Source organism: Linepithema humile, chromosome 3 (assembly GCF_040581485.1).
Source record: "Linepithema humile isolate Giens D197 chromosome 3, Lhum_UNIL_v1.0, whole genome shotgun sequence".
Classification (NCBI taxonomy): Eukaryota; Metazoa; Arthropoda; class Insecta; order Hymenoptera; family Formicidae; genus Linepithema; species Linepithema humile.
The window spans coordinates 13,756,482-13,769,087 of record NC_090130.1 but is presented as its reverse complement, the minus strand read 5'-3'; the positions used below and the strand labels follow the sequence as shown (position 1 = coordinate 13,769,087).

Sequence of the window (12,606 nt, the reverse complement as noted above, 5' to 3'; positions counted from 1 at the left end):
TGTTTGGTTTTATCAAGTTTTTCAGATTGTCACTTGTTTTCGATGTTTTACCGTGACCAATTCTGTGTGAGCTCTGCAGTACTCAGCCTTACAATACTGTACTCTACTGTACAGTTTGACTCGTTGTTTTCAAATCTCCGCATCACTTTTCCATCTCTACATTCATCCATCTCTTCACTCTGTTCCATACTGTTTCAACTTATTAATTTCATCTAAACAGTCTTCTTTCACCATAAATATGGTTCCACCAACTCAATGTCTCGGTTGTAAGAGAGTAAAGCGAGGAAACGCTCCTTCCCAAGGAACACATTGTAGTCAAAATGACATCATTTTGACATCAAAACTACATCACAGCAAAAAAAGTCAACATGATGATTTTTGGTTACAAAATTTGACTGTTTGTTGACATAAAAAAATCGTCCTAGCAATATGACGGATTTTCCTTTATTATAGTTGTGGCGGCTCACCGCCACACCGCTGCACTGACGCGGCATAATACGCCGCGACGCCGCTACGCGCCGCAGGCCTTCTACCAGTTATAAGCTTGCGGAGACACCGCCAGGTTGCGCAGGCGGTGAAGAGCTTTCTCGCGATCAAGCTTCGATCGAAGAGATATAAAAGAGCTGCTCCGCAGATCTTTCCTCACTCACTCGCTTCAAGGCGAGCTCTCTCCAAGGGCCCTTGATCTGAGTCATACTCTGCTTTAGCAGAATTTAACCAGAGGCATATTGTCTTGCAGTTTTTCTCACGCTGCCTCGCAAGGCACGTAAAAGGAAAACAGAGTCCCAGCATCGGCCGCACATTTCAACCAAGCGGCCCGCGGATACTCCAGTTTCGCCGTCACCTCCTCAGTCTCTAGCTTGGAAATTAATTCCACTAGAGTTCTGCGTCCGGTTGACTCGACCACCAAGGGACACTCTTGTACCAGGCGACATCCGAATTCGGAGGCCTCTCTCTCCTCGATACACGGAGCAATCCGTAATATCGAGAGCCGAGACGGTTGCAGTTACCAGCACACCAGAGACTCGTTCCGTGGCCGTACAGACTTCGCCACCGAGAGCCTGCTCAGAGAGCAGTTGTCAGACGGAAGACCACTTCCCGAACGGAGTTCCACCGACACCGGGAAAGGGGCTACAATGAGCAGATTCAATTGAACCGTCCTTTTTAGGACCCGTTCAATATACTAAGACGCGGCCGGTAATTTCTTACCGCGCCCGTCAATTTTTCTTTTAATTCTCGGTCTTACACTTCTACCGAGAAAGCGCCTCTGGCGCAATCAATTAACTCAAACACAACTTGTACATATACTCTCATTCTCTGACGAGAAAAATAAAATATATTTTTCTAACAAAATTGGTTTCATAACTTTCAACCAAGTCGAACACAATCCATTAGGCGATACGCCTATAATAGTATTAGGAGGATAATTGTTATTATTATTTATGATAATTAAATTTATGAATTATTGAAAATATAACATATTATTCTGTAAAATATGTAAAGTTTATTGCGATATTTGATATATATTAATTTCGTATATAACTATAATTAACAATAAAAACGTTAAATATGTTATACATATATAATATAAAAACATCAGCAGCATGTATTTTCTTGCATGCATTTACACCACTCGCTGAGCACTTGTATTAAACCAGCGCTTCATATAGTTGTCGGGTTTGCTTAGATCAGTTGTGTTACCAAACTTCTGTAGAATAGTGGCTGCAAAGAAATATGTCATTATATATTTAATAATTTTTTTTATTTTAAAATACAATGGAAAACACAAATTTAAGAAATTAATTGATTTTTATAAAACTTGGTATCAAGGGGTTTTTTGGGTTACTGTATACGAGTCTAAAGTTATCTTTCGAAAATACAAAATGGCGGATCCAATATGGCCACCAAAACATTTTGAAAATTTTTAAAAATTAACGAATTTTTATAATACTTGGTATCAGGGACTTTTTCGGGTTGCTAATAACGAATCTGAAGTCGCATTTCGAAAATTCAAAATGGCGGATCTAATATGACAACTAAGAATTTGAAAAATTTTTAAAAGTAAGGGAGTTTTATAAAATTTGAACAGAGAGTTTTACGGCCAGCTAAATACAAATCTTAAGTCGGATTTCGAAAACTGAAAATGTCAGATCTAATATCAAGACCAAAAATATTGAAAATTTAAGAAATTGACAGATTTTTATAAAACTTGATACTAGAGATACCTCTGATTCTGATGTCGCCTGAGCTCTTACCCTCTACTTTTTGAAATCTTGATATGAAAAAGTCGAACTATTACCAGCATTGGAATATCTCTTAATCACCATTTCTTTGTTGATTAGGACGAAACAGTAATTTCTCAGAATCTCTGGAACTGGTGGAGCTACATCAAATCATTTTTTCAAAAATCTTTTTGTCTTTTGGTGCTCTTTGTCGTTATATGACAGTATACTAATGGGGCATTCTTTCTCAACTTTACACCCATGCTGTTTCGTCCCAATCAACAAAGAAATGGTGATTAAGAGATATTTCAATGCTGGTAATAGTTCGACTTTTTTATATCAAGATTTCAAAAAGTAGGGGGTAAGAGCTCAGGCGACATCAGAATCAGAGGTATCTCTAGTATCAAGTTTTATAAAAATCTGTCAATTTCCTAAATTTTCAATATTTTTGGTCTTTATATTAGATCTGACATTTTCAGTTTTCGAAATCCGACTTAAAATTTGTATTTAGCTGGCTGTAAAACTCTCTGTTCAAATTTTATAAAACTCCCTTACTTTAAAAACTTTTTCAAATTCTTAGTTGCCATATTAGATCCGCCATTTTGAATTTTCGAAATGCGACTTCAGATTCGTTATTAGCAACCCGAAAAAGTCTCTGATACCAAGCATTATAAAAATTCGTTAATTTCTAAAAATTTTTTAAATGTTTTGGTGGCCATATTAGATCCGCCATTTTGTATTTTCGAAAGATAACTTTAGATTCGTATACAGTAACCCGAAAAACCCCTTGATACCAAGTTTTATAAAAATCAGTTAATTTCTTAAATTTTTTAAATTTTTGGAGGCCATATTGGATCCGCCATTTTAGTTTAGACTCATGTAACAGTGTACAGATAAACAGAGTACTCGAAAGTGTTAATTGGAAGAGAAAAACGTCGAATGAATAATCGCTACACTTGAATAATTACCGTTTTTATTTTTTTTTTCGGTTTTCTGAAATTTTAAGTATGATCCAATTGAATTTGGTAATTTGCCACGCGCCATTGGAAAGCTTACATTTTTCTGTAAATTTTAAGATTTTTTCAAAAATTTTTAGATCAAATAGAAAATGGGCAGCATGAGTGTAAAGTTGAGAAAGAATGCCCCATATATACAGGGTGATTCAAAATAACCGTATGTCCTTAAAGGGACATATTCTTGAGCGTATTCTGAGACAACTTTTCCTTTGGCAAAAATTTGTGCGGAGCTTAATTTTTAAATTATAAAAGAAAATAGTTAGCGTATCGTGAGTTGAGTACAAGAAACAAGCAGGGGCGCCGCAACTCACCGCTACACACGGGTGTTTACGTGAGGCACCTGCTACAATCAGCTGACACTCACGATACACAATTACTCGAAAAACACGTGTTTCTTTTTTCGAGTAATTTTCACGCATCAAGTGATTAGTAGTGATCATTAAATAAATTCCTCGTTTTATCGATGAAGTGAGTGAACAGAGTATGTGAATGTGTTGTGTTTTAAAACGTGGAACGTGAACCATAAGAAAGTGGAAAAACTTTTACTCGATATGGATCTGTCTTATCGCGGGAGAAAAAGAGAGAGAGAAAGAGAGAAAGAAAGATGCGTATACGTATTTGTGTATCGTGAGTGTCAGCTGATTGTAGCAGGCGCCTCACGTAAACACTCGCATGTAACGGTAAGTTGCGACGCCCCTGCTTGTTTCTTGTACTCGACTCACGATACGCTAACTATTTTCTTTTATAACTTGAAAATTAAGCTCTGCACAAACTTTTGCCAAAGGAAAAGTTGTCTCAGAATACGCTCAGGAATATGCCCCTTTAAGGACATACGGTTATTTTGAATCACCCTGTATATATATATATATATATATATATACAGGGTATATATATATATATATATATATATATATATATATATATATATTATATATATATATATATAATATTTTTGTACTACAAATACATGAAATTTATAGCTAGAATTTTGTTTTAAATTCGTGTGAAGATTATGTAAAATGGGCATTACATATTATAATTCGATATAATTTTAATTGATAGAATTATTATTACAACAAATTAAATAATAAATAAAATGTTACTAGTAAAAATATTTTGTATATATATTATATGCTAGCACTAATGACGAACCACTTTATTAATTTTAAACTTTGCTGCGACTTAATAATAATTTTATTAATTAGTTAAAATTATTTCAGGTTATAATAGTTTAGCCTTTGTTCTACATACATACAAACAAAGCAAATACATGCACGGTTATACTTATCGGTTTTGTGGTATCTTCGATTCTCGATAACAAGTATTTTGCACTTTCTTTTATTAATATTTAATAATATTAATATTATTGCACGAAATACAACCACGTTGTGACCATTGAGTAAAAAGAAACAGGAGGGAGCGTTTGGTCGTAAAAGTGCGGACGGAAGTGACTATATAAAGTGGTCGCTCAAGATGGCCGCTCAAGGGCGCCAATATTGAATGACTTATGTTTAATTAGGAAATAATGTACAATTAAAAGAAAATAACTATAATATGCAACAATAATACCAAATTTTAATGGCGTTTTTTATTGGGATTGCACTCGTGCAGTATTTCCATAAGAGCAACGTTAAAATCTAAAATCTAAATTTATATTAAATCCTTCGTCCTTACAAAAATTTATCCATGCATTTCTTTGATCCGGATTTTTCGGAAACCTGTTTGTGAGTGAAAATTATTTAGTAATTATTGTGAATCTACAATTTCACAATACTATACATATGATTATAATCTCCAAAATAAAAATCTCATTATTGTTGATAATACTAACCGATGAAACGTTATTCCATGATTTCGAGCTGCTGCTGTTATGCCACAAGCTCTACAGTATACCATTTTGATCGTTTATTTTCATACACTGTTGCATAAAAGACTATACACTGCATATTAATGCGTACGGCGTACGGTATGCCGCTTGCCGCTATGCTCGAGCATTCCCTCTCACTTTCAAAAAGTGGTCGCTCAAGATGGCTGCCATGACGTACATCCGTCCGCGGATTTACCTAGTCCTGGCTAGTATCATAGACTTATATAAATAGACCCAGCGTTCTGTGAGAGGAGTTGTCCGCGTCTTCTAAAGGACAGAATGATACGCAGTAAGGTGCTGTCTCCGTCACTTGCTGGTCTGGAGGGAGAACGTCGACAACGTTGAGGGGAATTAAAAGGCGCGCGTACCGCATTTATACATGCGGTACGCGCGCCTTTTAATTCCCCTCAACGTTGTCGACGTTCTCCCTCCAGACCAGCAAGTGACGGAGACAGCACCTTACTGCGTATCATTCTGTCCTTTAGAAGACGCGGACAACTCCTCTCACAGAACGCTGGGTCTATTTATATAAGTCTATGGCTAGTATATGCTCCCTCCTGTTTCTTTTTACTCAATGGTTGTGACACGCTACAACCATGGAAGTATACAAATATATAGAAAGCCGCACAAGGCTTTTGCATAGATATCGGAAGATAGAGATGGAGCGTGAGTACAGTATTTAGACAAGGGGGGTGAAGCCACTTAGGGACGAGCGACGAGGTAAACTGTGAGCACTTTCTATTGGTTGGAATGGTGCGCGTGCGTAATGGCGTTTAATACGAAATAGGATTCCTGCCGACCACACGCGGAAATGCTTGCCGCGCGACAAAAGAGAACGTGGTAGTCAATCAATTTATCATAAGTGATAGATTTATAAAGCAGAAACCTATATTTTTTTTCTAATATCTCTGAATGCTAGTATTACACAGCTATATATGTTTAATAAAAACAGTAATTGAATTTGTTACATTTTACGTTAAAACGTCAACCTTTTTTTAAATAATAAATAATACCATGATAAAAGGGCCACTAATAATAATGATTATTTTAAAATGTATTGCAAACTTTTATTCAAATTCAAATAATTACAATCGATATATATGTATTCTTAATAGAGACTTCATACATATACACTTTACTATAAAAGTATAAATATTATTACAAGCTTGTTTATTGGCAAAGTACATAGTCATATATAAAATACTTTTTTAGGAACACAGTCATAAGATATAACATAGATATAATAATACTCTTTTTTTTGAAAACATAAATATACTGTAAAGTTAAAAAATATATTAGCTATTATAATTATATATGTTAGATAAAGTTAGTTAAATTTATAATAAATCTTACAGATAACTTTATTAAAGAAAATAATATAGATTCAAACGCTTTTTACCATAGACATTTTTGAATATGTCCATGCTTTTTACATACCCTTGAACAATACAATTTTATTAAATAGATGACGTTTGCTTTTAGATTTATCTATAGAATTCAATGTTATATAATGTAATCTGATTTTGATATAGTTTTGAGCAATGGCCCGAATTAAATGTACAACATGATTTTCTAAAGGAGACTGATCAAATGTATGTTCTCGTAATGAATGAAATAAATTAGTATCAAGGAACGATTTCAACACATCATTAGTAAGATATGTTTCATAAAATTTTTTAGTTATAAATCCATTAGTGCTTACTTGAATTGCGTGTCTTATTATTCTTTCGCATTTATTACAAATTGTAATAACGTCTTTTGATGGTTGTATTAATGCTCCTTGTCTATTTTTTACAGAAATCAAATTATTATTATGATCATCAGTGTCTGTTAAAACATGAAGACATTCTTCGCAATGTAATTTTTTTTTCAATTGTTTTACAACATAGCCTGCTATATATTCAATAACATTTTCAGCGAATTCTGAAATTTCTCTAATATCTATTACATAATTATGATCGACAAAAGCATGAAATTGATTTCTATCTTCATTTGTGGTAATAGTTGCATCATCAATCAAACGTGATAAACGTGAGGTCATATTTATTATATCTTCAGATTTGGATATTTTATTAGCTGAGGAAGCATGTAAAATTGAAATCTATTCCAATGAAATACAATTGCCATTTCGTTCATTACGCAATTCAGTGTGCACTATTATTTTTTTTATAGCTGCTTTAAATTGACGTGTGGTAGGATTGTTATTATGTCCTCCGTGATGTCTTATACAACCAAAAAATAACTCCACATGATCCTGACTAATTTTATAAAATGGAATATATTTTAAAAGTTTTTTCTTTTTGCACATTTCGTTATATAATACTATCGTGCTATTGATACATATAAGGAAACCTAGAAAACCTGTTTTTTTTCGAGTATGAATTAAAAGCTGGCCATTTATTGTTTTTAAGGATAAAATATAATCTTTAATTTCTTTTAATTTATTAACTATTAATTCTGCGTTTTGCTCATTTAAAGGTTGTTTAAATCCGTGTTGTTTTATATTTTTTGAGTTGAAAATATCAAATAAGTCATTAAATATACGTAAAAATTTTATTGTTCCCTGACAGGATTGAAATTCCTTTAATTGCAAATTATCTTTACAAAACAAAAGTGAATTTGCAACAGACGTACTAAAAATTTGTGCTGCTAACCGAACCTTCATTTTTTGATTGTGATAATCAATATGAGACTTCCGTAACTTATTCCCTAAATGCATATCTTCAGATTGTTGAAAAGCATGTAATGTTTCCAAGTCAGACCATTTTATTTGTTCTCCATTTCCATCAATTATAATTTTTATATCTCCGATAACATTACGTATCAATTTCAACATATGACAAGGGTCAAGGAAAGCAACAATAATTTCCCCTATATCAGGATGTTGAAATGACGTCTGCAATGATATTATATCATCAAAATTGCATCCAAGATATTTAAATGCACTAATATTAGAACTCAAACCATCACATGTAACAGATATAACTTTCATGCCTGTATTATTAATAGCAGATATGCATTGCAATATTAAATTACTTTTCATCTCACTTGATATTTTGTTAATTAAAAAATAAGCAATAGGTATTTTCCATGCTTCATTCATGCACACAATCATAATAACTAAAGCTTCGCTTGCAAGACTATTGTCTTCGGAAATAATGTTATCACCCATATCCGTGTACCCACAAAATTTTGTACCGTCAAATTCTACATGCTGTTTAATTGCCATTTCATCGAAAATTATAGAACCTAGTAATGGATAATTAACATTATTTACACGTTGCCTTATATAATTTAAAGCTTCCGAAATAATGCCAGGTTCTCCATGAATGCTCCCATACCATTTAGTGATAGTTTTTGGATGTGGCAAACAGAAATTGAATTTTGAACGAACATATTCATATGCACGCGGAGAATAATAGTGCAACGTCAAAGCAAAAACGCGAAACTGTTCATCATATTGTCTAGGCACACGTTTTGCATGCATTATTCGATTAAATATATTACTTGACTCACTAAATGATTGTAGAGTATCAGCTTGCTCCACATTTAATAAGTTTGTTTTTTTCAATTGATTCAGCATATCCTTAATTGTAGTAATCTGCTTTGTTTTTCGACGTACATTTTGTTGCAAATTACGTATTCTTCTTTTATAATTTTTTTTCAATAATTCGATTCTCTTCCTTAGTCTGCATTTCTCGGGAGAATTATATATTATATCATGACAAGTCATGGTTGCTTTTTCTTTGGTAGAAGTTGAAGGTATTGCTAAAAATAAAAATAATATTAACATCTCATTTGGAACAAACTAATTGCAATTGCATGTACTTTTATATATATTATATGAAATAATTATAATTATAATTTTTTTATGATTATAATATTTATAACAGTTTCTAAATTAATCATCTTTTTCTTTTACCTATAGAACTATCCGTACTCGATAAAATATTAACACTTGTTGTTGGTGAAATTGATGCCAGACTTATCTCCAGATTCAAGTTTTCTTCTACGTTAGACATATTGTCAGATATATTTGTTTTGATTTCAAGATTAGAGGTATCATACATTCCTGTGGGAAAATGTATAAATGTATTATTTACAGATAACTTTTCTCCTTCATGTTCCTAAAATATTTAAATACAAATAATCCAAAATTAATTACATTTAGAGAAAGCGAGAGAGGGAGAGAGAGAGAGAAATACTTAAATATAAATATTTATTTTTATTTTATACTTGTATAGCTATTGGTAATGCATTCCTAGAGAGTCTAGCAATCAAAGTTCCTTTCTCATAGTCTTTTTCTTTAAAATGATCAGAACATATGCGTGCTGCCGCAGGAATGGATGCTGCATCTAATTTTAAAATATCAATCCACAAGTTCCGAATCGCTGGATCTTTCGGAAAACTATACAAATTAAAGCATTTACAATTATAATTATTAAATTAATATTTAAAGAAGCATATATATATATATATATATATATATATATATATATACATATATGAATATACATACATATATGAATATGTCCCTTCAAAGTTCAATTTCTGTTTGTCGTAGCTTGAAACTATATCACTAAATGATGTATTTGTATATATATCTTGTATATAATCTTGGATTACAATATCTTACCTATGAAATGATACTTTTTTTCTCATTTCGCCAGTATCAATTCTCTTTTTCCAGCCTCTTATTTCTGATGTGTTCTTGCACGATGGAACTAAGCAGCGTACCATTGTATATGGCTATTAATCTGCGATATATAATTTATAAATACACACACACACATTTAAGACATCCTACAATTGATGCTAAGTACTTTCTGTATTACATATAAAAATATAATCAGAGAAGGTCTCACAGACACTTTATAGACACTAATTTTGGACTTACCTGTTTTACACACAATTATGTTTAAATATTTAATAAACATCCGGTAAATATTGAAATAAACTGCTTTTTTTTAAATAATGCACTTGTTTTTAAATAATACACTTGTTGTTTTACTTTTTCCGCTAATGTATTTTCTTCGTTGTTTATTTACTCAAATAACCTTTGTAAATAACCTCTTCACTCGGTTTTATTCTGGTTTATGTATTGTACGCATGCGTAGAAAAACAGTCAATAAAAAGTGCTCACAGTTTACCTCGTCGCCCTCCCCGAAGAGGCTTCCCCCCCGCAGACTCACGCTCCATCTCTATTTTCCGATATCTATGGGCTTTTGTTAGAGTCCGGGACACCGAGTTACATCATGCTTAGCCAATCAAAAACTTTTCCAAAAGTAACAAAATAAAATGTGATTGGCTGTCGTAGTGAATATATGAACATGCGGTAAAATCAAATATGTTAACCTCATTAGTGCACACTCGCATACGTCGCATCTTTTCTATACCACAATTTTTCTAATTGCATTATTTGACAATAAATTTTATTAAAAAATTAATTACACACGATATACATAAAAAAGAACTATAAAAAAATATGCTTACGTATAAAAATTATATGATAGAGGAAAGACTATTAAATTTAAAAAATGATCCATTGATGCATTGGAATGATACAAAGAAACATATATTCGCAAATAATAATTTTGAGAATTTTTTACTACCAGAAAACTTTTACACATAATAAATTTGCAAAGGTCAACGCAAAGTTATTTTTCTGTCACTAAACAGTATACGATGACATCAATTTTTCATCACGCGGAAAATACGTGACCATTTCGAGTCAAAATAAAGTCATTTTGACTTTTTCTTGATTTTAGTGTGTTCCTTGGGTTTTTATCGTTTGAATTCTTTTCCCATTCAAAAGTATTTTTGGAGTCCATTTTCTCTGAATCGATAGAAGGCTACAACATAACATTTATTATATATACTCATAATCTGCTGAACAAGTGCTTTTATCTCATACAACTTTTAAGCCCAAATTCGAATAGCATAAAATGGGGAACATCTTGGCCGCACTGTTTGTATTATATGTTCAACTATAATGTACATACGTTTTGACTCTTTGGTTTTGATCTTCATCAGAGTGTACAAATTATAAAATACAATTATAAAATACAAATTATAAAAACATATCACCAACTATAACGCACATACGCAAATCACAAATTAAGATTGTTTTCTTAAGAAAACGTACAGAAACTTAGAGAAAAGTCTAATATGGTGTCATTTTACTTGAAATCCTTTTATGTCGTGTATCATATAGTTAAATTAATAAACCAGGTTATTGTCCTTGTAAAGAGTTTAAATATTAGAACGATAAAATTGAGTCCCAAAAATAAAAAAACGCATTATTAGTCATAGTACAGTTAAGATTTATCCCAGAAATCGAAACCACGATTGTCCACCTCGTGACATTGTAAGAGATGTAGCTAAATTGACAAGTTTGTTATAAATTTCAAAAAATTAATTTAAAAAAAGAGAAAACTAACATGAGATATATGAAACCTTACTTCAATGCACAAACATTCAAAGGAAATATGTAAATCATGATAGACTGATACTAGTTAGCTGACAGTTTTTTATTTCTGTGTTTATGGAAAGGCTATTAGTGAATTTATGAGAAACCAGTAGAAAAATCAAGAGGCAAAAATATTCGAAAAGAGGCAAAAAAGGAGGGAATTAGGAGGGGATTAGGAGGGAATTAGAAGGAGAGGAGAGGGAGGGAATATTAAGATGTAGGGAATAACTTAATTTTTTAAAAAAGGTAAAAAAAGGGCGCCAAGTACACGCCTTGTTATATTAAAAAAAAGTTTTCCTCATAAAAAAACCTTTCCAAAAAATTGTTTTTTTTTTAAAAAGTTTTCCTCATAAAAAACCTTTTCAAAGAACTGTACTTTCAAAAATATATTATATTAAAAAAAAGTTTTTCTCACAAAAAACCTTTCCAAAAAAAGTTGTATATATCATAAAAAACTTTTCAAAAAGATTGTATTTCCAAAAATATATTATAAAAAAATCTTTTTAAAAAAATTATATATATTTATTATAAAAAACCTTTCCAAAAAAATTGTACTTTTAAAAAAAGTTGTATATATTAAATAAAAATTTGCTACATATTCTGTCTATAAAAGAGGTGATATCAGAAAATGACGCCAAGTTTAAATAAAGAACCTTTCAAAAAAAGTTGCATGTATATCTAATTATTTATTTAAAAATGATATTTATGTTTATATCTAGTTAATTCTTCTTAAATATACTTTTTAAAATAATTGCATCTGTATCTAGTTATTTTTTTTATATCTGTATCTAGTTAAATAAAAAAATTTTTCAAATTTAATAAAAAAAAAAAAAAAAAAAAATATTACAAAATTTCGCAAAAAACTTGGCGCTGCTATAAAATAGCCTTAAAATATTATTATACATCTTAAAATATTATAGAGCAATGAAGGTTATTAAAATATTATTATACATCTTAAAATATTATAGAGCAATGAAGGCTATTTTATAGCAGCGCCAAGTTTTTTGCGAAATTTTGTAATATTTTTTTATT

General features: G+C 31.4%; 1 protein-coding gene and 1 long non-coding RNA gene across 12 annotated transcripts in view; one reads left to right on the top strand and one right to left on the bottom strand.

The window, feature by feature from the left end:
- The window catches only part of Inos (Inositol-3-phosphate synthase), a 170,333-nt gene that overhangs the window by 74,052 nt on the left and 83,675 nt on the right, over window positions 1-12,606 (top strand). The window lies entirely within an intron of this gene.
- Window positions 1,482-10,277, bottom strand: LOC136998816 (uncharacterized). Of its 5 annotated transcripts, none has more exons than XR_010889359.1 (7): window positions 10,003-10,277; window positions 9,742-9,862; window positions 9,342-9,513; window positions 9,028-9,177; window positions 8,622-8,873; window positions 2,226-2,383; window positions 1,482-1,722 (listed from the first exon to the last, which is right to left on the bottom strand). It is a non-coding gene; the product is annotated as an uncharacterized lncRNA (long non-coding RNA). The 5 variants fall into 5 exon arrangements; XR_010889358.1 differs by lacking the exon at window positions 2,226-2,383 and adding an exon at window positions 3,191-3,284 and having other exon boundaries at window positions 10,003-10,276; XR_010889360.1 differs by lacking the exons at window positions 1,482-1,722; window positions 2,226-2,383 and adding exons at window positions 6,148-8,001; window positions 9,625-9,676 and having other exon boundaries at window positions 10,003-10,276.